A 23,065-nucleotide genomic window follows, 5' to 3' on the forward strand; every position below is an offset into this window, starting at 1 on the left:
CAAGGGGTCGGTCCGTTCGCAAACCCTCCACGTACAAGTTCCTACCACTCCTGAGAGGGTCCACCCCGTCCTGCAGCAGCCGTGGCTGGACGGATCACCAGAGGGGAGAGGATGATCTGGTCGCACGCCGAGCCCGGTGACCTTGAACAAGTCACTTCACCTCCCTGAGCCTTACCTGGGAAAGGGGGGCTCCTGGGGTCGTCGGTGAGGTCGAAAACACATGGTCTAGGTTCTTAGCACAGTACCTGCACATAGGTGCTCAGTGAAAGCATCCACTGCTAACAGGGTAACCCTGTGTCACCTCCTCGGGGTGCAATTCCAGGTGCAGCAATGATGGCGGGAGTCAGCTGTGGGCACGCTGGGCGGGGGCTCACCGGCTAGGTGGGCGGTGTGAGAGGCAGGTCTGGGGCCTGGGGGAAGGTCAGGGGAGGGGAGAGGCGCGTGTCCTTCCACCTTCCTGTCAGTGCGCGAGGCAGAGTACGCGGAACTGCCCTGGAGCAAGGCGAGCGCCGGGCTGAGTGGTCCATCACTCAGGAAGGACGGAGGGAGGGGGACGGGGGGGGGGGCGGGGCGGGACCCTCGGAAGGAGGCCCCGCACTTGCTGACTGTGGGCCGGGCACTGCCATGACCTTCTCTGTGGATGCCCTTACCCGCCTCACCACAACCCTCTCGGGCAGATACTGCTATGCTGACGTCAGGTACAGGTGAGGACACTGAGCGGCTAAACGGCCTTCCCGCCTCAGCAATCTAACAAGAGGTGGATCCGGCTTCCCCATCACACTACCCTCCCTCCAGCCTGACGGGTTCTGTGGATTGGGGTGCAGGGGTAGGAGTGAGGAAAAGCCATCAGCCCTGGGAACAAACTCGAAACTAATGATGAGACGTGACATTTATGCATCCAGGAGACGGTGGAGGGCACCACACCTCTGAAGACAACGGACAGGCCAGCACCTTTCTCTCCCCGTCATTTCAGATACTCGGGAGCCCTGGGAAGGGCACGGAGCCTGTGAGGCCGTGTCAGAGGCTGGACCTTAGCTCCTCACGTGCTGGAGCGGTCCACACCACTCCTAAGAGGAGTGCAGGGCGCGGAGAGGGCGAGAGGAGGGCTGGCGGGGTGCAGGCCTGGGGCGGGTAGTGGACCACCTTGACGGACGGTGTCCAAGCTGAGATGACCAGTTAGAATCCTGACCGAGGGCAATGGGGGCGTCTCCGGTGGGGGCTCTTACCTGGACATCACTCATTTAAAAGCGGACTCAGGATATTGAGCCTTGAACAAGAAGGGGCCAGCTCTGCAAAGATCTGGGGAGAGAGGGTTCCATGAACAGGAATTGGTAAGTGCAAAGGCCCTGAGGCGGGGGTCAGCCAGCCTTCCAGGACTTTAATTAAAACAAACCATCTGAAGGGGAAACCAAGTAACCAAGCCAGTTTCCTTCTCTAATCTGTGTGGCTACAAAGTTGCTCCTGTTTCCTTTGCTCTGAGACATAGTGTTACTTTTTTTTTTCTCTTAGTAAGTCCTTTCACAAAATAATGCACGTTGATGACCACAGTGTTACCAATGTGGCAAAATGAAAAGCTCACCACTCTGCAACCCCCCTATAATATTTGAGGGCGGCATTTTACTAGCCTGTGATTTCCAGGTCCGGGGGCACTTGGGAACTAGCCTCAGAAGCTCCGTTCGTTGCTCCCAGATCACTCTGGATTTCCCACACTCTTTCATCCCCTTCCTCCCTTTTCAGAGTTTGATCTCCAAAAGGCTAGGGCCACCCCTGCCTGGCATCCAGCCAGGCCCACCACAGGTGCAGACAAGACACTGATGGAATGAATGCACTGTGATTCCTGATGAAATGAACACTCAGAGGGTACACCTGCGAGCAAGCCTGGGGAGAGCTGTGTGAAGGAAAAGGCCCCAGACCTCAGAGCCAGGATCCTGCCTGGGTTCAAGGCCTGCCTCCTGCAAGAGGCAGTGTGGCTTAGGGACGTCAAAAGACCTTGCCCACTTACCACACTCACGGCTTAGGTGAACTCACTTGGAGTCTCAGCTTCCTCACCTGTGACATGGGGATGCTGATGCCTGGACCCAGGGTTCTTCTGAAGAATGGAAGTAATGCTTGCAGAAAATCACTTTGTAGGTGGCGTGTCAATGCCAGCTCTCCGGGCTCGTCCCTCCAGCGCCCAGCACGCAGTGCCCCTCCCAGCCCAGAGGACTGCTTCCCGAACTGGTGCGGGCACTTTGCTAAGTCCTGAACTGCAAAGCTCAGGGCCTGGCACCCAGTGGGAGCGCAATAAATAAATAAATCAGTGAATAAGGACCCCAGACAGGCCGCTTCCCCTCGGAATCCCCCTCCTCTTTGTAAGTAGGTCCCTCCTCCTGGCTCCTTCCTCCCGGGCTCCTGTGATACCGAATGATTTCCTTTTTTCGGGACAGGCCTCGGAATCGCATTTAGGGAAGGTGGGTGGGTGAGAAGAGGCTCATTAAAAGGTTAGTGCACATTTTTGGTTCCCACTTCCGTATCTTCCAGATTTATTTTTGCCTACTTAATAAAAAGAGCCACGTTACATTCCTTTAGCTTGTCTTTTTTTTTTTTTTAATTAAAAGTCTTTATTTTAAACCGCCCACTCCAGCCATCCCAGGACGCCGCGAGGAGGGGGCGCAGACAGGTGGAGCGAGCGCCCGGGAAGGCGGGGGCTGTGCCGAGCCGCGGGTGCGGCGGCGCAAGCCGAGCCCCACTCCCCCCGCGGGGGCCGGGGCGGCGGCGGAGTTTAGGGGGTTTTGCAAAGAGCAGCCCCACGCGCCCCTCCGGAGGGGGCGTCTCCTCTCCGACGCCTCGCACGCTGGGTGGGCTTCCAGCCCTGCTCCCTCCCGGCGGGGTCCCACACCCGCCCCAGGTTGCAGGGCTCCGGCCGGCGCCCGTGCGCTCCGCCCGCCTCCGCGCCTGCAGCGCTGCGGCCGGGGGGGCGGGGCCGGGGCGGGGCGGGGCGGGGCGGGGCGGCGCTGATGTAATCCCGGCGCCTGGGCGGAAGGATATGGAGCGCGCCCGGGTGGCGGGGCGCTGAGGCCAGTTGCCGGGTAACGGAGTGGAGCGGCTCCGCGCGCAGCCTCCCGCCCTCCGCGAGTGGCGCCGGAGCCGCCGCCGCTTTACGTAAGGCGCAGGCCAGGGCCGCCGGCGCTCGGCAGCCGCTCGGAGCCCGCAGAGGAGAGGAGAGGAGGCGCCGCCAGCCGCAGCGCCGCTCGGCAGGTACCGGGAGGCCGGGGCGGGCGGGCGGGCGGGCGGGCGCGGCCCCTCGGCCGGCCGGCGGGGCGGGGACCCGACGGGCAGCCGCCGCTGAGGGACTCCGGGGCCGGCTTGCGGGAGGCCGGGCCGCCCCGTGAGCCGCGGGCTCCGCGAGCACCCCGGCCCGGCCCCGGCGTGCGGTGGGCTGCGGGCTCGGGGACCCCGCCGCCCCGGCCCGGCTTGGAACCGCGCTCCGGGAGAGCGAGGGGCGGACGATGAGTCCGCACAATGGGCCGGTGTCGCGGCGCTGGGAGCGGCTCTTTGGGGGGAGGCGAGCGCGGGCCGGACGTGGGCCGGGGCGCGGAGCCCGGGCGGCGGCGGCGGGGTCCCGGCGTGGCCGGCCGGCCTGCGGGTGGGCGCTCGCGGCGCGGCCCCCTCCCCGCCAGCATTGTCCTCTGGGGCCCGGGGAGGGAAACCGCCGGCGGGGGAGGGGCCGCGCGGGGCGGGGCCGGCCTGACGGACGGGCGCGCGGGCCTGTGGCGCGGCGTGCGGGGGGCGGGGACTGGCGGGGGCCGGGGCCGGGCGCGCGCGGGGCGGGCGCGGCACAAGGTTCGGCGAAGGTTACGGCCGCCGTCGGGAATGACAGGCCCGCAAAGTCACCCGCCGCGGTGGGGCGAGCGGTCCCGAGCCCTGGCTCCCGAGCACTCGCGGCCTCTGCGGCCTCTCGCAGCCCCCGCTCCGCCCCGCCCCGCCCCGCCCGGGAGGTGCGGCTGCGGCGGGTGACCTGCCGCGCGCTGGCCCGGCGTTTAGCGCGCGGCGGGGGGGCGCACTGACGGCGGCCTGCGCGTCCCGGGTCGCAGACGCCCAAATGGCCGAGCCCAGTTTTGGTTTCTCTCTCGCCACCTCTCAGTCCTGCCCTCCGTGGGGAAGCTGCAGAGGCGTCAGCTGGTAGAAAGTGTAGCGGAGAAGCGGGGAGCGGGCGTGCGGGTCGTTGGAATGATTTAACCAAATGCGGTTCCTGCCCGTAATGACCTGGGTTGGACACTTGGATATGCAGGTTGGATACTTCTTCCAAGTTCCTGAGAAGGGGCTTTGACATCTTTGGGTCTTTGCATGTTAAAACATACACACACCCACACCCACACCCACACCACAAAACGGTGGTAGAAGTTTGGTGAGGTGGGTTGGGGGCAAGCAGTTTTGATAATAGGTGGTGTGAGTAATCCAGAATTCTCCTCTGTAATATAAGACCCGCGCCAGAACACCTTGACCGTTTCTTAGACTTTGAAATTTAAAGGGGAGGGGGAAAAAATCTACCACTCTGCATTCTGAAGGTCAGATGTTCTCTCATCATTTTTTTTTGGATTCATCCATTTAAAAAAAAATTATTTTTATTGATTTCAGAGAGGAATGGAGAGGAAGAGAGAGAAACATCAGTGATGAGAGAGAATCATTGATCAGCTGCCTCCTGCATGCCCCCTCCTGGGGACCGAGCCCACAACCCAGGCATGTGCCCTGACCAGGAATAGAACCCGGGACCCTTCAGTCCACTGAGCAAACCAGCTAGGGCTGGAACCATCCATTCTTAAATGGGTCTCAGGATCTTTATGCCATTCTTTTGTGACAAACACTGTTTCTGAATGAGGTAAGCTCCTTGCACTTACATCTTACACAGGGTGGGGCCAAAGGAGCTGTAAAGTGTGCCTTCGTGAAACATCGAGTTTGTTCTTTACTGTTACTTATTAGTTATTGTAATATTTTCCATATGAACAACTGTAAACCTTTTGTCCCACCCTGTGTTCTAGATTCAATTGCTGTAACCTGCTAAATAATGAATTTTTAATAATTCAAAAAGTAGTTTAGGGCTTCAGTTGGGGCACAGGTGTAATGGTTTCTACTTAAGCCGGTTTCGTCAATGAAATGCCAGTTTGGCTACTTGAACATGGAATGGAGGGCAGGATACTACTTTTAAATATTTAACTCCATAGCACGTGGGATTAGAGGTACTAGGGTTTTTTTGTTCGTTTTTTAAAGGACAGGTCTTTAACATGGGGTTAACAGAAAGCATATCTGTAACTATTTTAAGGCTAATTAGCTTATTTGTTACACAAGTTGCAAACATTTGGGAAAATTACACGGATTTTTAATACTTCTCTAGTGATCTTATAGATCAGTCTGCTTTTACAGTAGCAATATTGCTTTTCAAAAGCAATAGGATTAAACATTTTTTGCCCACTGTGGAAAAGTACCGAGCCTGGATTTTCTCTGTTTTAGCAGCATTTCACTTGGAACCATTAGTGGCCTCTGAGCCAGTTTTCTCATCAGTAAAATGGGAATAATGATATCTGTCTCAGGGTGGTTGGGATGATCAAGTAAGGGGACATGTGAAATAATTCCAGCAACATTCAGCCCCGTTAAAAATACTAGATTAGTGCCCGTGTCTCAAAGCTTCTGATTCCTTTCTTGGCTTAAAGCTTTGTCTTCAGGCTCCTCGCCATCTCCTCCTCTCTGGCCGCCAGAGTCATCTTTCTGAAACACAGATCAGATCTTGCCAGTCTCTGGCTCAGAAAGCTTCTAAGACTGCCTGCTGGTTGGGGAATGGAATCCAGGCCCACCAGCTTCACATCCACGGCCCCTCGTGGCCTGGCCCAGACGTCTCTGAACTTCACCTGACCTTTTCCTCACCTTTCCACACTGTGCCGCCAGTCAGGACGACTCGGTCTCGGAACATGCCACGCTGCTGCTTCCTTCTTTGCTTGTAGCCTCAGCTCTGATTGGAATGCTTGTCTCACCCCATCCCCTCCAGTTTTTAAAATTTTTTGTTAATCCTCACCCGAGGATATTTTTTCCATTGATTTTTAGAAGAGAGGGAGTAAGAGGAGTGGGGGGAGAGAAGAGAGAAACATGATGTGAGAGAGACGCATTGATTGGTTGCCTCCCACATGCAGCATCCTGACCTGCATGAAACCTGCAGGATGAAACCTGCAACCCAGGTACTGCCCTTGACCGGGAATCGAACCCGAGACCCTTCGGTCCACAGGCTGAGGCTTTATACACTGAGTCAAACTGGCCAGTGCTACCCTCCAGTTTTTAAAAGCCCACATCTGATTTTACCTCCTCTGGAGCCCTTTGGAAATCCTGTAAAAATGAGTTATTCATTTCTGCAGTCATAATCCTCTATTTTTACTTGCATTATTGCCTGTATCGTGTTGTATTGTGTATGTTAAACCCTGGCTGTGTTACATTAGCCCCAACACTTTGCTCAGGAGTTTAAACATGAAAGTGTTCAAACGTTTGCTAGAGTCTGTAATCGCCTTATGTAGTGTGTTATTGTTATGAAATATGTTAATAGCAAATATCAGAGTACCAACCACAACATTCAAAATGCAGTTATACTGTGTTGAAGATAGTTAATACTTAGAATATTTCTTTTCAGTTATTTTTGGCCTCTCATGTGATACCAAGTGGGATCTTTATACGAAGTACAAACAACCGCCTCCCATCTGTCTCACTGCCAGGACCCAGGAGCCTGCCTGCCGCCCGCGAAGCCACCGCACCTGTCTCCTGGGTGGAGGGAGCCAGGACACACGTTTTAAATGTCCCTTACCTTTGAAATCCAGTTGTACTCCCAGCAGATTACTTTTTATTAAAATGGTTTTTAGAACGAGATTTATTAAGCTCATTAGAGAGTAGTTTGCACCGGGAGGGCTTATTTAAAGCCAACGAGGCCTGCATGGAAGACTCGGCTGTGTGTTGGCGCAGCGCTCACCCCTGGGTCACTGTGGGCAAGGCGGTTACATCCCTCTCGGACTTTAGTCTCTTTGTTCTGTGAAATGAGAGCAGTCTTGTCTGTGCTATTTTTGTTTGTCGTGTCACTGAAAGTGGCCATACTTGGTGTCCCGCGTGTCCTCGTTCCGCTGTAAGTTAGTGAGATGCCTTCCTTCCAGCACACTCGTCCTCGTTACCCAGGCTGGAAGCTTGGCGTCTCCCGTTTCTTGACCAGATTTTTACCCCGTCTGCCTCCACGTGTCTTTTCCATCCACCTTTTCCGCAGGGCTCCTCCGCCCCTGCCCCTGTGGGCTCGCGCCAGTCCTCACGTGGGTTGTTAATAGGCCTGCTGCTGACCGGCCTGGCTTTCTCAGTCTCTCTGGTCCTCCCGCATTGTTACAGCATGATTTAATATGCAAATCACACGATAGCACGCCTTCCCCCAGTGAGCACCAGAGGTTCTCGCATCCCCCGCCCCACCACACCTGGAGGGGATGGCCTGGTTCTGCTGGGAGGTGGGCTGACTCCTCCAGAGCCCGCCCTTGGAGGCTCCACCACCTGGCCCTCCCTGGGTGAGAATTCACGTTCAAGGCTTAGGAAATCATTCTAAGACCTTATGCCATCTGGCCTCATTCCAGCCTCGAGCTTGATCTTTTACCGTGTCTCTCTCGTCACCGTGTGTTTCAACACTAGACCTCTGGCTGCTTTCATGGTTGGTTGTCCAGTTCCTTTATTCTGGAATGTCCTTTCTGCCTCTTTCTTTCTGTCGGAATTCTTGATACTGAAGGTTTGGCTTAAATACTTCTGCTTCTATGAGAGAAGCTTCCCCTGGTTTGCAGAATCAACTCCTCATTCTTCTCCCACACGGTGCTTGACTGGTACCTCCACTTCGCTACCTTTTCCCTTTGACTTTTAGGTAAGTCTTTATGTGGAGGTCTTTCCTGGATCGTAAACTCCTGGAGGGAAGGGGGAAATCTTACCCAATGCTGACTCCTGCTAATGTGCAGTGTAGCTTTTCACATGGTACTTACTCATTAAGTGTTGGAATTAACTCCTTTAGTCTACAGTCTCTGATTTCAGCAGAGGGGGAGGAGGGTTGGAGTGGCTTTGTATGAGAGCTCCTTGAATCCATCCACATGACACTCGAACAAGGCCCAGCGCGTAGCAAGTGCTCAGTAAGTGGCAGCTTTTAGCTGTTAGTTGGAGCAGGTGTAGGAACAGGAGTGGTGGGTTAGTTGATTGGTTTTACAGCTTATGCTGGTTTACTGTAACAGTGTTCACAGGGTTATTTCTGGGCCTGTGTGGTCTCTCCACCTGCACCTCTGTTCTTGCGTTGGTTTTGGGAATAAGCAGAAAAGTGAGCATTGGTTGGAGAGGGGTTTTGCACAAGTCGATTCACGATGGTGGCCGCATTGTTCTAAAGACAGCAAACCTGACTAGGCCAGGCGGTTTCTTTTGCCTGTGGCTTATGTGGGAAATGGGATTGTCAGACTTTACACTGTATATTCTTTTTCAGTAAAACAAATGTTTCCATTTCAATCTTATATCTTGAAATAATTCATTAAACAATGGTGTCTCCCTATGTAGTATTGGGAATGACGGTTGAAATGGAGATTCTGGTTTAGACATCATGAGGCTTTCTCTGTCGCCCTCTCTCTTTGTCTGGTCAGCAGCCTTACCCCTGACCCGCTAGGGAGGAAGGAGAAGGGAAAACCAGCTATAATTTGGAAACTTGTAATTCAGTATTTAGTTATTTTTCAGTTTATATGCACTAGTTATTAACAAGCTGTATCCAGAAACTTGAAAAGGTACTGTTAGTTCTAAGATAATATGGAATTTCCTACTTGCAGCAACACAAGAATATGTGTTGATTGCTATTTAACGTACATTGACTATATTTGTGATTATGAACTTTAAAAAAACCATTGGAAATCTACATATTCCTAATAAACTGCTCTTAAAACTCGCCCCAAAGAATTGGGGATGATAGGGCTATCCCACTGAATGAACGGACTAGGAACTGTACTAGAAATAAAGCCAATAAAACAGTTAGAAAATTAATAGTTACAAAAATGCTTGAGAATGTGTTGCTCCGTGCGTGTGTGTTTCTAGCTAGAGTGATGAAGGAAGGTGAGTGCCATGGGTGCAGGCTGTGTGTGTGTGCGTGCGTGAGTGATTCTCTAGTGACCAGAGTGAGCCTGGTCACTGTGAGTGGAGTCTTTAATTTATGGTGCCTGGCGCAGGGCAGTGGCACTCAGTACATGTGGAAATGAGTGAATCCATCCCTATGAAGAAAAAATACACGGAGATAAGTAAGTGTAAAGAAATACGCCTCACTGCATTTTCAAAATTGTTTTTTGGGGGTAAAATGGTTGTTACCTCAGTAATGAAGAGAGGTAGAACACGGGAGGGATTTATTTTCCCTTCAGCCAGGAGTTTGCTTGGAGCTCGGTTACACTCCCAGAGTACCTTTGGAATCTTAATAGCCAGTACATCACTGTTCAGAATTGTCTCCCTAATTTGGGGATTTATTCAAGTTCTTTACTTTTTTCCTTCAGTTACTTGCCTTTTCTTAGGTGTCGAACATTTTGCTCCTTGTTAGCATCTTCCCTGAAGACTTTAATGGAGAGGAAGTTGAAATTGAATGGACACGTTCTTTTACCCATTTTTTGGTGGTGGTTACTCACTGCTGCTCTCATTGGTTAGCACCATAGATAATTGGCTACTGACAGTAATTTTAATAATTGATTGCTATTACCAACTGAGGAGTTTTTTGTTTTTATAAAATGTAAAGCTTAACTTACAACTGTTAAAGTATATTTTGTATTATTTACCAAAACATTGTTTTGAATATAATTGTTATAAAGCCCATTTGTTTATTTATTTAAAAGCCTGAAGATGGTAGAATCATGTATCTTTAATTTATTTTTGTTAATCCTCACCTGAGGATATTTTTTCCATTGATTTTTTTTTTAAAGAGTGGGAGAGATGGAGAGGGCAAGGGAGGGAAGGAGGGAGGGAGAAAGAGAGAGAGAGAGAGAGAGAGAGAGAGAGAGAGAGAGAGAGAGAGAGAGAGAAAACGTTGACGTGAGAGAGCCACATCCATTCATTGCCTCCCACATGCACCCTGACTGGGGCTGAGGATAGAACCTGCAACCCAGGCATGTGCTCTGACTGGGATTGAACCGGCGAGCTTTCAGTGCACAGGACAACGCCCAACAAGCCACACTGGCCGGGTGAGCCTTTTTTTTATTTTAAAAAATCTAAGAAAGAAGTAAATTTTAAGAAGAAAAGTAAATCTTCACTCCTCTTCCCATCCTGTACTCATCTTGAAAAACCACTAAGTTTCTTGGATGTCATAAAAAAAATTGTGCCTATACTTGTAAGAAGTGGGGTCATGGTAGAGAGTGTTCGTGTTTAAACAAACACTAGACTTTGTGTCTTGGGTGCCTTTCTTATCAGGCACACAGATCTGCCTCCTGTACAGATCGCCTTCACGCTTCCTACGGTCCAAGTATTCCGTTGTGTGAATGTCCCCTGGCTGATGGGAGGCCTCCCCATTGCAGTGGACATTCTAGACGTGTGTCCTGGGGAGCTTGCATGGGAACCTCCTTACCCTGTGCAGCCGACAGAAAGCTGACAGCACGTGGCTAACTTCTCTGAATTATTGTTGATCATGTGAAAATTTTTCTTGGTGGCTATATTTTAATAATTTTAGACATTAGGCTTGATATTTTTTTTCTGAAGTAGTCCTGTAATATAATTTTGTAGTATTAAGGATGACAACTTTTTTAAATTTTTAAAAAATTTTTCTTTATTGATTAAGGTATTACATATGTGTCCTTATCCCCCTTTTGCCCCCCCAACCCCCCACTCATGCCCTCACCCCCCTGTTGTCTGTGTCCATTGGTTCGGCTTATATGCATGCATACAAGTCCTTTGGTTGATCTCTCCCCCTTCCACCCACCCTCCCTTTCCTTCCTCTGAGGCTTGACAGTCTGATTGATGCTTCTCTGTCTCTGGATCTGTTTTGGTTCATCAGTTTATGTTCATTATATTCCATAAATGAGTGAGATCATGTAATATTTATCTTTCTTTGACTGGCTTATTTCACTTAGCATAATGCTCTCCAGTTCCATCCATGCTGTTGCAAATGGTAAGAATTTCTTCTTTTTTTATAGCAGCGTAGTATTCCATTGTGTAGATGTACCACAGTGTTTTAATCCACTCATCTGCTGATGGGCACTTAGGCTGTTTCCAAATCTTAGCTATGGTGAATTGTGCTGCTATGAACATAGGGGTGCATATATCCTTTCTGACTGGTGTTTCTAGTTTCTTGGGATATATTCCTAGAAGTGGGATCACTGGGTCAAATGGCAGTTCCATTTTTAATTTTTTGAGGAAACTCCATACTGTTCTCCACGGTGGCTGCACCAGTCTGCATTCCCACCAGCAGTGCAAGAGGGTCCCTTTTTCTCCGCATCCTCGCCAGCACTTGTTGTGTGTTGATTTGTTGATGATAGCCCTTCTGACAGGTGTGAGATGGTACCACATTGTCATTTTGATTTGCATCTCTCGATGATTAGTGACTTTGAGCATGCTTTCATATGCCTCTTGGCCTTCCTTCTGAAGGATGACAACTCTTTGTGTTGCACATTAAAAATTAGATTACTAAAAATTACAAAGGTTCACATCCCACCTCAAGAACTAGCAACCTGGACAGTCACGTGGGCCCTCACTTGGTTTAATGCTCTGCTGTCACGGTCTCGATATTCTTAATAATTTTACCCTGGACTCCACAGATTATGTAGCCAGTCCTGTAAGACTTTTTAAAAGAAGCTTATAAAAATAAAAACCCTCACCCTCATGCTTCCTACTCCTGCTCCCTGTGACTCACGCTGACCATTTAGTTACCCACTTGGAGGTTTTCCAGAATGCATATGTAAGAGGCGCACATATGTCATGCTTGAGGTTGTTGTAAAAACTGCTGAATTGAAATCCACGAAAAGTCAGAGCATATGTTTAGAATGCTACAAACTTAAAAAAATTTTTTAAAGGGGCTTTGAAAACCTTAGCGTTAAGAAGTTGGTACTGAACTGTATTTTTAGATTTTGGACTGCGTGTTTTTTTTCAAGTGTACTTTTTTTTTTTTTTTTTTTTTTTATCCTCACACGAGGATATTTTGTCATGGTTTTTTAGAGAGAGTGGAAGAGAGAGGGAACGACAGAGGGAAATATAGATGTGAGAGAAACACATCAACTGGTTGCCTCCTGCCTGAGCCCTGACCAGGGCCCGGGCTAGGAGGAGCCTGCAACCGAAGTATGTGCTCTTGACTGGAATCGAACCCGGGACCCTTCGGTCTGCAAGCCGACACACTATCCACTGAGCCAAACCAGCTAGTGCAGAAGTGTACTTTCTTGAAGCTTTAGGGAAACGGCTTAAGTTTCAGAGTATATGATACCCATCTCTGATGAGATTTCACTTTCTAAAATCTAATAAATAAACTCGAAGTCCATCATAGGGATGAAAGTAGTTTTTTCGTTAGTTAGGCTTAATTGAACAAGGGATTACTAGTGGGTATATAGGGTCATTTGGGGCTTTATTTCATTAAAAAAGGTCAGAAGTCATGGGGAAGGGGAAAGGTAAAGGATCTGAGCAGCAGCTACAGGAGTGGGTTAGGAGGAGAATGAGCTCACACTCGAGGACGGGGCTGCATGGGCGGCATGGGGTGGGACCTTAGGGAACTGTCATTTCATCCTCCTGACAGTCTTGAGAGGGTGGGATTGTCTCCATTTTACAAATGATGATGCTGTGGCTCAGGTCTCAAGAAACTTCCCCAAGGTTACAAATAATATGACAGAGCAGGAGCCCAGGCGTCTACCCTTGCAACTTAAAGTGCACGTTCTGCCACTGCCCCACTCTTCCTAGAGGGTCATTCATTCACATACCGTATTTTCCGGCGTATAAGACGACTTTTTAACCCAGGAAAATCTTCTATACGCCCAGTCGTCTTATACGCCGGAAAATATGGTAATACAGTGCCTGCTTCGTCCTAGGCACAGATGCCAAGACGGTCAGACGTGCAGGAGACTTACCGGGGAGTGGCCTGGGAAGGGAAGGAGGAAGGGCAGGGCCACATGGGATGTGACTGAAGGGAGAGGAGGCAGGGACTGGGTGGAGCAGCCTCGGGCCAGGCAGTTCTGAGGAAGTCATGGCCAAGCTGATAGGAGGTCTGCCTTGGGCAGGGAGGCTGGGTCTAGTCCCCCTCTCTGATCAGTGTTGCTGTGGGCAGCCCGATGTCCTTTCTGTGGTGACTCGGAATGTGCAGCAGGCGGAGGCTGTCGGCCACCTGAGGGGACACCCACCCACACAGCCAGCACGCACGGCACTGTTCTGTCCTGGGAGGGGTGGGGAGAGTCTGATGATATGAGTAAGCAGTGGATCCGCATGTCAAGTGAAGATTTGTGCTAAGAGGAAGAACAGAGCAGGAGCGGCAGTTGTTGTACCGGGTGGACAGGGAAGGCTCTGGTAAGGTGACGCGGGCTGAAGGAAATAGGGAGAGAGATGTGAGGACCTCTCCAGAGCACAGCAGGCTTTCAGGGGGAGGGCAGAACATGGGAGCACCCCGTTCTGGGTGCGTTGTGAAGGTAGAACTAAGAGGAGGTGCTGATGGATAGATGTGGGATGTGAGAGGAGGGGAGTCAGTGTGTGTGGTGCCAAAGCTTTGGGCTTGAGCAATGGAATCACGGCATTGCCCTTGACTGACATTGGGAAGGTCATGGCAAGGATGGTGGAAGTGAGAATGCGGAGTTTGTTTTTTATTTAAGACACTAGAGGCCCGGTGCACGAAATCTGTGCACTGGGGGTCGGGTCGGTCCCTCAGCCCAGCCTGTGCCCTCTCGCAGTCCAGGAGCCCTCGGGGGATGTCCGACTGCTAGCTTAGACCCGCTCCCAAGCTGTCAGTTGGACATCCTTAGTGCTGCTGTGGAGGCGGGAAAGGTTCCCACCACCGCCGCTGTGCTCGCTAGCCATGAACCCGGCTTCTGGCTGAGCAGCGCTCCCCCTGTGGGAGCGCACTGGCCACCAGGAGGCAGCTCCTGCATTGAGCACCTGCCCCCTGGTGGTCAGTGCGCGTCATAGCAACCGGTTGTTCTGAAGTTTGGTCGATTTGCATATTAGCCCTTTATTATAGAGGGTAAGTTGTGCCCTAGCCAGTTTGGCACAGTGGATAGAGCATTGGCCTGCCGACCTAAGGGTCCCAGGTTCTATTCTGGTCAAGGTACGTGCCTCGATTGCAGGCTCCTCCTTGGCCCCGGCCCTGTCAAGGCCCGTGCCAGAAGCAACCAGTTGATGTGTTTTTCTCACATCGATATTTCTCTGTCTTTCCCTCTCTCTTCCACTCTCCCTAAAAATCAATGGAAAGATATCCTCGGGTGAGGATGCACAACAAAAAGACATAAGTTGAGCAGCCAGTTGGACACCTCATGTACCTTGATGACTCTAGAATTCTGGGGTTCATGAGAAGCAGAGTAGAGAGGACACTTGGAGTAATTGCTACATCGATAGTATTTGAAGTCTCGGGACTGGAGATCACTTAGGACTGTGCTGTTCAGTATGGTAGCCACGAGCCACATGTGGCTTTTGAGCACTTGAGATGTGGCTATTTTTACTTGAGCTGTCTTGTGTCAAATATTCCCCAGATTTCCGAGACTCAGTATCGGAAAAAAGAATGTAAAATACCATTCGTAATCTTTAACCTGGATTATATTTAGAGTGATAATATTTGGGATATATCGAGTTAAGTGAAATATATTAAAAGTAATTTCATTTAGGCCCTGACCATTATTGCCCAGTGGTTAGAGCGTCAGCACATGCACCTAAGGGTCGAGGGTTCGATTCCCAGTCAAGGGCACATACTTGGATTGCAGGTTCGATCCCCAGTACCAGTCGGGGCATGCGTAGGAGGCAACCAATTGATGTGTGTCTCTTTCTCATGTTGATGTTTCTCTCTCTCCCCTCTCCTCCCTCCCTTCCACTCTAAAAATCAATGGAAAAAATATCCCTGGATGAGGAGTAACAAAAAGTAAACGAACAAACCAAAAAATTTCATTTGCTTTTCCCTTTTAATATGACTACTAGAAAACTTTAAATTCCACACGTCTGCCTCAGGTTTTGCTGTAGGAGACGCTGATGGAGGAAGTCAACTGGAGAGGGTGGGCACCAGGGCAGGAGAGATGACCACGGACTTTAATGCTGGAGAACTCTTCTTGTTTTAAAGCACAAATGTGCCAAGAAAAACTTGAATGCTTTTGGAAGACGAATATCTTTCTGACCATGAGTGTGGAGAAGGATATTTGAAGACTGTGTTCTCAGACCTGGTAAAATGCAGGTTCTTTCTTACTCAGCCTTTAACTTATTCAGGCCTCCGGTGGACTGGCTGCGGCCCACCCACACTGGGGAGGGCAGCCTGCTGTGCTCAGGCCACTGATTTGGACGTTAATCTCATCGAGAAGCACCTCACAGACCCCGGCATCGTGCTTACCCGAGTATCTGGGCACCCGTGGCCCAGGCCAGCCGACACACAGCACGGGCCATCCCAGTGGCTATTCCTCTCCTAAGCCAGAGCTTTCCCCAGTTGCTCTAGTAACGCACTCAGAGCCTGGGAGACACCCTTGTATCTTAGCCCTTTCCCTGCGTTTCACTCCTGTCTCTTTGCCAGCACCTTCCTGCTGGGAAGTTAGTCTGTGAGGCCTGGTGGCGTTGGCTCCACTGTGGGTGTTGAATCCAACCCGAGTGCTTCATCTTTCCCTGCCCCGAGGACGGAAGGACACAGGGGGGATTTTACTAGAACATAACAGATTACACAGTGGGAATCAGGTACAGAGCAAGGTGCTGGACGCAGGGAGCAAAGAGTGGTAGGTGAATGGATGTAAGATTTCCTCTGGGAGGGGAAGAATGCCGCTGTTGGAGGATGGATAGCAGTTAAAAGTGTGCGTCTGCGCACGCGCGAGGTTCTTCTACAGCTCAAGGCCCAATGGGCTTAGACTGAGAGCACAGGCTGGGGCCGTGGTCGGCAAACTCATTAGCCCAGCAGAGCCAAATGTCAACAGCACAACGATTGACATTTCTTCTGAGAGCCACATTTTTTAAACTTGAACTTCTTCTAACACCACTTCTTCAAAATAGACTCGCCCAGGCCGTGGTATTTTGTGGAAGAGCCACACTCAAGGGGCCAAAGAGCCGCATGTGGCTCATGAGCCGCAGTTTGCCGACCACGGGGCTAGGGGATTTGATTTGTAGGCAGTGACATTAGTATAAATTATACAGATTTTTTACATTGAAGCATGAATGTTCTAGGGTCTGTAACATCTCGAGGCAAAAGTCACGCCAGCATTCATAGTTACTGGTGGTTGGGTAACACCTGGAAGATGCATTTGGGTAAGATTACTCTAATTCATTAAGTATTTCAGGGATGAGACTCTATTTCCAGAGTTGTCTACTTTCATATTCACTTGAGCAGAATACTTATTACTAACCCCCAAATCAAATATTTCTCATGATAGAAAACTTGACCAGAATCTATAAGAAAGGACGGATCGATTTTGTTTAACATAAGTCATTTGAAAGTTGGTTTTTATGTTTAATGTTTAGTTAACTACTTTTTTTTCCATCTTTGCTTATGTTTTTCTGAGCCATGAAGTGTATATTTCTACCTTTTTTCTTCCTTTACATTTACCTTTATAGTGTAGTAATATTTATGACTTGCATATCAGTGAACTTTTATTAGAGTTTTGACTTGTGTGGGGCTCTGCAGGTAGTCATTTCAATCTAGTTTTTGAGGAGAAGGGTCTTAATTAGTGTAAAAATTCCAACCCCCAATGTGTCACCTCTGCTGAGTGTCATACTTTGCTGAGTATTTTTGAGAACTTCGCATTGCTAGCCTGTCTTTAAAGTATTTACAATTGGGGTTTGAGGACTCTGTCTGTCTCAGTGATCTAGGGAGAACTCCATAGATAGTCCTATTAATGCTACCCCACTTTGGCTTGAATTGTGGGGCTTCTTGCACTTTCCCCGAACTCAGGGGTGCCTGAAGGTACACTTAAATTGATAGCATTCCTAAGTTTTTGCCTGACACCCAGCAAATGCAGGTGCTTCTCATCAGTTTGCTCTCTCCCAACCCCCGGAGAGAGTCTCTCCCTCTCTCCCCAGCACCACACTGCCTCCCTGTGCTGGGGCCACTGGCGGTGGGTACAGGCCTCTTGAGGGCTCTGCCATTAGCACCTGTTGTCACGCATCTGTCTTCTGATCCCCTAAAAGCAGCGTGTGGTTCTGTGACGTGGAAACAAACCCAGGATCATCTCCGTGGCTGCAGGCGCCTCCTGGATGCTCAGGTTCCTGCCGCGCCCAGCGCGTGCAGTGTGGCAGAGAGTACCCCGAGGGCATGCTGGCAGAGATGACAAACCAGGACTGAGGCCTGCCTGGGGGAAAAGGAGAATCTGGAAGTTTCTGAGCCCATGTGAAAGGGACTACTGATAGATTTACTCTCCAGAATAGAACAACTTATGCAGATTATTTAAAGGAAAGAAAAGAAGAATATACTTAATGATCTTATTCCTAAGATATATCTTCAGTTTAACTTTTCAGTCCTGGGAAGTTCAGGCCATAGGACCCAGGCGATCTGTCTTCTTATCACTTGGGCCTCAGGGAAAAGGCTCTTCCCAGAAAGGGTCCACAGTACGTGAGGATGGAGAGTGCTGTCTACCGTTTCCTTTGCACAGGCCATGCTAACAGTTGCAAGATGGTCCGCGGTAAGCCTGCTTTTGTTCCAGCTCTGGCATTTCCCTACTTTTTGCAAAGGAAGAAGTTTATAACAAAAATAATAAAAATTTGTATCACCCACAGTACACTTTGGGGAAGTTGTAGTAGGTTATCTTTTAAATGAGGACACTGTTCATTTAAATAGCTTTCTAGGGCCCTAGCTGGTTTGGCTCAGTGGATAGAGCATTGGTCTGCGGACTGAAGGGTCCAGGGTTCTGTTAACCTGTGAAGAATTTTTGTGAGTTTATTTGAGCCAAACTGTCGACAATTGCTGGGAAGCAGAATTTCAGCGGATTGGGATAATGCCCGGAGAATGGCGGGTTTCCTCTATTTTTATACCTTGCAATCGAAGGCGGAGACATAGGTGGGTTACAGGAAATCCATTGGTGATAGAGAGTAGAGAGGCGGGAGAAAGCAAAGGAGGGGGGACCTCTGGGATTGGATAAAGAGTAAAATGATAAACACGTTCTTTGTTTCCTTAGGTGGGTACAGGATAGTTAACATGGTAACCATCACAATGAAGGGATTTGTGGTCCCTGTCCTGGCGCCCAGGGCATTTGGTTGTGCCCTGAGGAGTCTGGAAAAAAGGAAAGTTACAAGTTACCCTGGCATTTTACATGTTATCGGAGATGCAAAAAGACAATAAGCTCAGTTAAGATAAAGATTGACCTTGTCAGGGGAGATACCGGCCTAGGAGGTGACTACCCACCCTCACTGCTTTTATTTATTTATTTATTTTTAAAATATATTTTATTGATTTTTTACAGAGAGGAAGAGAGAGGGATAGAGAGTTAGAGACATCGATGAGAGAGAAACATCGATCAGCTGCCTCTTGCACACCCCCTACTGGGGATGTGCCCACAACCAAGGTACATGCCCTTGACCGGAATCGAACCTGGGACCCTTGAGTCTGCAGGCCGATGCTCTATCCACTGAGCCAAACCGGTTTCGGCCCTCACTGCTTTTAGTTACAGTTTCATTTCAGACCGTCCTTTGTGGTGACTTTAGGTCTCTGAGTTTGCAAGACCGCCACGCAGGCCTCCCCTGAGCTGTCAGGTCAGCATGTGGCCCCTTCCGTCCACAGGGGCGGGAGAAAGCCAGCACAGAAACCTCTGGGGTTGGATAGCAAGCAAAGCAGAGAGACAGGCACTTCCCCGTCGGAGGGGGCCGCACCGTTAGCATGTACAGAACCCGAGGAGGTACACCATGGTTAGCATGTACAGAACCGGAGGAGGGTACATCACGGTTAGCATGTACAGAACCGGAGGAGGGTACACACGGTTAGCGTGTACAGAACTGCAGGAGGGAAACACACGGTTAGCATGTACAGAACTGGAGGAGGGTACGCACGGTTAGCATGTACAGAACCGGAGGAGGGAACCACACGGTTAGCATGTACAGAACCGGAGGAGGGAAACACACGGTTAGCATGTACAGAACCGGAGGAGGGAACCACACGGTTAGCATGTACAGAACCGGAGGAGGGAACCACACGGTTAGCATGTACAGAACCGGAGGAGGGTACACACGGTTAGCATGTACAGAACCGGAGGAGGGTACACACGGTTAGCATGTACAGAACCGGAGGAGGGTACAGCACGGTTAGCATGTACAGAACCGGAGGAGGGTATACACGGTTAGCATGTACAGAACCGGAGGAGGGTACAGCATGGTTAGCATGTACAGAACCGGAGGTGGTGTGTGAGCGGCAAGCGGACAGCGTGGTCCCGCTCTGGTTCAGTGGCTGTGCCTTCCAGGGGTTTGGGCAAGATTGCGCTGTTATTTCAAAGGCACCTTCTCTTAGGTGCACAGACAACAGGCCATGTCACAGGCATGTTATCTCAGGGCACAGGACTGTAGACAAGGTCAGAGGTAAAGACTGACCTTGGCCACAGGCCTGGGAAGGGACTCCTCCCCGCCGGCTTTAGTCTCTGGGTTTGTAAGACCTGCCCTGCGGGCCTCCCCTGAGCTTGTCAGGGTTAGTGTGTGGCCCCTTTTCATCCACAGTTGTCGGATTCAAAGTTTTCACCTTTTAGGGAAAAAGGCATTTTTGTAAATCTATAAGGACTTTTATGCAGGCATAAAAATCTGCCATTTTTGTAGCTCTGCTAAAGATTGTTGACATCTAGTAGTAGATCGAGAGGAACTGAGCACCTCAGTGGTTATCGTGATGTGGTAACCTGCAAAGAAAGTTTAATCTGTGAAAAGCAGTCCAGATTTTAAACCACAGATATTAACAGCTGAGCATGAATCATCAAATAACTGCCAGTCAAGTAAAAGAACTAACACAATGTTACTTTACATAAGCAGGCTGTCTCCTTAAGAGGCAGCCCCGTTAAAACTAGAGGCGGGTCCAGACTGTCCGGAGAAACTGTCCAGGTTCCATAGCGAGCTCTTCCCTTACTTAGTGTCATCAGAGTGAAATGCCTGGCCTCTGCCTGCGTCTTGTTCAAGCCTGTGTGGGTGGGTCCCGTGGCCTTCATGCTAAACGCTCTGCTTAGTCTTGCATACAGACATGCTCACCATTAGAGGGGTTCTGCTTTCGGCTTGGCTTTTATAGCAACAGCCCCTTGTAGAACGTGCCTCTCCCGAGAAGGTTAAGGAAAGTATGTATTGTTTATCAAAGATTTGCAGGAACCTCGTGACTGGACTCACATCAACTAGAGTCAGCAGACTAAGAACCGTCTTCCTCAGACCCTGTTGGTGTCTTCGGTTGTCCATCACCTCTAGTCCCTCCCATTTCCCCTTCCCTTGCTGTAAAAGAAGCCTGAACTCTGTACTTTTTTAAAATGGATTTGAGAAATAGGTCTTCCCTCTTCTCAGTTGGCGCCTTCTCCATCAATAAACTTTTCTAAGCATCAGAGCACAGGGCACACAGACTTTGGAACAGTAACATCTTAGTGCTTCTATGTAGAACGGAGTGCTTTCACCTAGATTTTTATCGTTCTATCTTGGTTCTTCCTTATCTTTTTCTCCTTATCTTTTAAACATAGAGATTAACCAGGTCTGCTAATATTCTGTGCCTGTAATTTGCTAATTCCTGTTATTATCAAGTACTAGTGTTATCTATAAGAACAATTATACATTTTAATTGCCACTGGAGAATATTCACTAATCAGTTGATTTCTGATAACCTAGCTAGTAAAAATGGAATTTCTTAATACTTATGCAGTTCTTCCTATTTGCATAGAAAGTACTTATGTCCCACACTAGTTTCATTTATGACATTATCTTAAAACGAAGCCTTGTTCATTTCCTAGGACTTGATACACTTCTAGATGGGGATGAGGCTGTAGGTCTGATTGTCCATTCCAGATACCTAGGCTGAACAGGTGTCCATGGCCAGCTTTCAGCACTTGGTCCTGTTTCTGTGATAGAGTTTCAGTTCAGGTTGTAGAGTCTCGACGATTTTCTTTTCTGGCTATACCAGGTGTCCCGGTTAATAATGCGGACTTTTTTTCAATAGATGGAGTTACTCATATGTTGATATATATGCGATTTGATATGTATGCTATTTTGTTGTATTGACAACAAGCTTCAAAACTTCATATGTCAAATTTTCTGAAGGTGTTAACATCATAGATATTTTTACGCTTAAAAATGTCAAATTTTGTGCAAAAAAAAGAGCATTTGCAGGAAGTTTTAATCAATTATAAGCATTATTGGATGAAGATGCGTGTCAAACTCAAAAACAACTTGCAGAAAGATGAAACGTTGCTCAGCAAACAATTTCTGATCGTTTACAAGCAATGGGAAAGATTTTAAAGGAAGGAAAATGGGTGCCACATCAACTGAACGAAAGACAAATGGAAAACCGAAAAATCATCAGTAAAATGCTTCAATGGCAAGAAAAAAAGTCTTTTTTGCATCGAATTGTGACTGGCGATGAAAAGTGGATTGATTTTGAGAATCAAACGCACATAATCATGGGTTGATCCAGGTCAACCATCAACATCGACTGCAAGGCCAAATCGCTTCGGAAAGAAGACAATGCTCTGCATTTGGTGGGATCAGGAGGTGTATTATGAGCTTCTAAAACCAGGTGAAACCGTTAATACTGATCGCTACTGACAACAAATAATCAATTTGAACCACACTTTGATTGTAAAATGACCAGAATGTGCCAGAAGACACAGCAAAGTAATTTTGCTTCATGATGATGCACCATCACACATTCAAAACCAGTTAAAGACACGTTAAAAGATCTTGCCTGGGAAGTATTAACCCACCCGCTGTATTCACCAGACCTTGCTCCTTCAGAAGACCACTTGTTCCGATCGATGGCACACGCACTTTCTGAGCAGCACTTCAAAATGTATGAAGAAGTGGAAAATTGGGTCTCTGAATGGTTCGCCTCAAAACAAGAAAAGTTCTATTGGGACAGTATCCACAAATTACCTAAAGATGGGGAAAATGTGTAGCTAGCGATGGACACTACTTTGAATAAAGCACTTTTGATGTTTCTCTTGAAATTACCGTGTTTTCTTTGATTACAAAATCTGCATTATTAACTGGTACACCTGCTAGATTGGCTCTGAGTCAGGCTACCTTTCAAAGAGAATAAGCTGTACCTTGGTTCCAAATTAATGTGCTGAGATCAGAAAATACAGGCCAGGGTTATGTATAACTACCTGTTATGTGTGTGCAGTCTAGTTTGCCAGGCAAATATTATTTAGGATCTTCGTGAGAAGTAGTAGAATCTTAGTATTTTAAGCATCCACTTTCCATGTTCTCTTTTCTATGTTCTTCTATTTATACTTTATGTCTTTTACCTTTACCCTTCAAAGGCTTTTCTTTGTGCAAAAATTCTGAGGACACCCTAATTGAAGAGTTATGAAAAGGTAATGCACACCCTTGAATACTGAGCACTTCAGCAAGTTCATTGGGAAATGTGTCGTGAGACAGCACCGTTTAAAATTCAGCATGAAAGGCGTGAATTGCAGAAGTACCTTACTAGATCAGCGGAAAGGCCGTGGTTTCCCTGGAAAGAAGTACAAGTTGGTTCCCTAAGGATGAAGACCGAAGCCCACCCACCTAGGATGGCCAACGCTGAAGGACCACCCCAAGCGTCGTCATCTGCAGGTCACATGCCCAGTGCCTGGGGCACCCGAGCCTCCAGTACCTGTGTGGGTGGGAAGGAGCTGAGTTCCCCCCTCTCCATGCTAGTATTAGAAATACTGTTTTCTTTCCCAAATCTTCCTTTTTCAGAATTTAGATTGGGAAGGATTTATTTAGTTTGACTTAGTTTTGATCACCTGCCAGGGCC

At 48.9% G+C, this 23,065-nt stretch overlaps 1 protein-coding gene across 4 annotated transcripts in view; it reads left to right on the forward strand.

Annotated features, from left to right (window-relative positions):
* Window positions 1–3,050: 3,050 nt before the first annotated feature.
* The window catches only part of KIAA0232, a 70,511-nt gene continuing 50,496 nt past the window's right edge, over window positions 3,051–23,065 (forward strand). For 3 of the 4 annotated variants that reach the window (XM_079769269.1, XM_079769272.1, XM_079769271.1), the window contains exon 1: window positions 3,051–3,237. The gene's annotated coding sequence lies outside the window, so the exon portion shown is untranslated. The remainder of the gene's footprint in view (window positions 3,238–23,065) is intronic. The other variant, XM_079769270.1, reaches the window with a different exon arrangement.

Source organism: Cnephaeus nilssonii, assembly GCF_951640355.1.
Source record: "Cnephaeus nilssonii genome assembly, chromosome: 1".
Classification (NCBI taxonomy): domain Eukaryota; kingdom Metazoa; phylum Chordata; class Mammalia; order Chiroptera; family Vespertilionidae; genus Cnephaeus; species Cnephaeus nilssonii.